The sequence below is a fragment of the Poromitra crassiceps genome (assembly GCF_964638095.1).
Source record: "Poromitra crassiceps genome assembly, chromosome: 27".
Taxonomy (NCBI): domain Eukaryota; kingdom Metazoa; phylum Chordata; class Actinopteri; order Beryciformes; family Melamphaidae; genus Poromitra; species Poromitra crassiceps.
The window spans coordinates 9,442,033-9,443,796 of record NC_139650.1 but is presented as its reverse complement, the minus strand read 5'-3'; positions in this window follow the sequence as shown (position 1 = coordinate 9,443,796).

Below are 1,764 nucleotides of genomic sequence, written 5' to 3'. Positions count from 1 at the left end.
GAGAAGTTCACGCAGTTTAATGGAAAAAGAAAGCAAAGGGGGCGGAGTGCTGTGTGCTGTGGGCGTGTTCAAACACACAGACGCTCTGAGGGCAGGGGAGGGGGGGGGGGACCTCAGCCAGCACCAAACCCAATGGTTCTCAGTTGTGTTACATGGAAATTACTCACTGTCACTGTATAGTGAAAATATGTTATTCTGGGGAATAAGATATTGCTGGGGACCCCCTCAAGGGCCCCTGGGGGTCCCCGGACCCCACTTTGAGAACCACTGCTTTAACCCATTGATACCTGATGCAGCATTTGTGTGTGTATCCCTTTAAGACCGTGAACCGCGTTACGCGGTTCACGGTCTTAAAGGGATACACACACAAATGAGGGATATACACGCAAATGCTGCATCAGGTATCAATGGGTTAATGACCGCCGAGAGTCAGGACCTCGGTTTTAAACATCTCATCTCACTCACAGGACAGGAGACAGGAGTCCCTGTCTCTGCCCTGGGGCATCGGGGATGGGGATATTATTCATGAGACCAGATCGGAAGAGCACCTTCTACTGGTCCTCCATCACCACTTCCAGCACCATGGTCTACCTACCATCCAAGGATAACCACAGCCAGACCTGCTTAGCTTCCGCAGGAAAGCCAGTAATAGCCTAATGCAGGAGCTGCTGGCGCTGACGAAAGAACTCAAATCACCCGCGAGACAAGGCAACCGTAAACCAAGTCGTAGATTCAAATACGTTATCAGTGGAGTCTTGTGATTGGTTTGCTCGCATCAACGTGAAAGTTATCATTCGTCAGTTGGACATAATCCTTTACATGCCCTTACCTGCAATGTTACTGCTTCCATTCACAAAACAGCCGTGGTAGCTTTTGCCCTGAAATACTATAGGTCTGAGGTGGGAAATCGGCGGTACAGATTTCCCTGGATATCGATCCCTGCTCCCATTCACACATGATGACCCCATGCTTTTTAACATTTCAGGGACAAGCTGCATGTCTGAAAAGGGCTTAACTCACAAAGACACACACACACACGCACACACACACACACACACACACGCACACACACACACACACACACACACACACACACACACGCATGTTAAGCAAGATCAGTGTAGAGCAGGGGTTTTCAAAGTCTGATACTGTGGGCCTCCCCTCAGACCAAGCACCCCCCCCCCCCCTCATATTGATCTTGGTTTTAGCCTCATAGTGCTGTTGACATACATCAGACTACACCAAATACATAGAAAAGGTCTGTCTGAAGGCATGTATTTGTTTCTGACTCTGGGAAAGTAGGAAAAACAGTAAAATATTACTGGTAGTAAAAAACGACTGTTTCTCTGAACTATCTCTTTAACGAAATCACACATGTATGTGTGTGTCTCCTTTTGATAACTAATGTAATAACGTAACGTCATATTGTTTCACTTCCATTCACTGAGCCTTTCCCTGAAACGGGTTGGGGCCCCCCTGGAGAGGCTGGCCTCCCACGTTGAAAAGCCCTGGAGTGCTAGCTGACACAGATGAACGTGGTGTACAGACTGGTCTAGATGCTAGCTGACACAGATGAACGTGGTGTACAGACAGTCACCACCTGTTCTACTCTATATAGGCTCTAGTCTAGAAGGGGACATCATCACCTGGTGGCAGCAAAGACCTAGCTGCAGGGCATGTTCATTTGCTCATTATCAAAATGTAGCAAACAGGAAGTTGAAAAGGAAATGATATTGCATGTATCGCATGCAAGGAGGAACATAT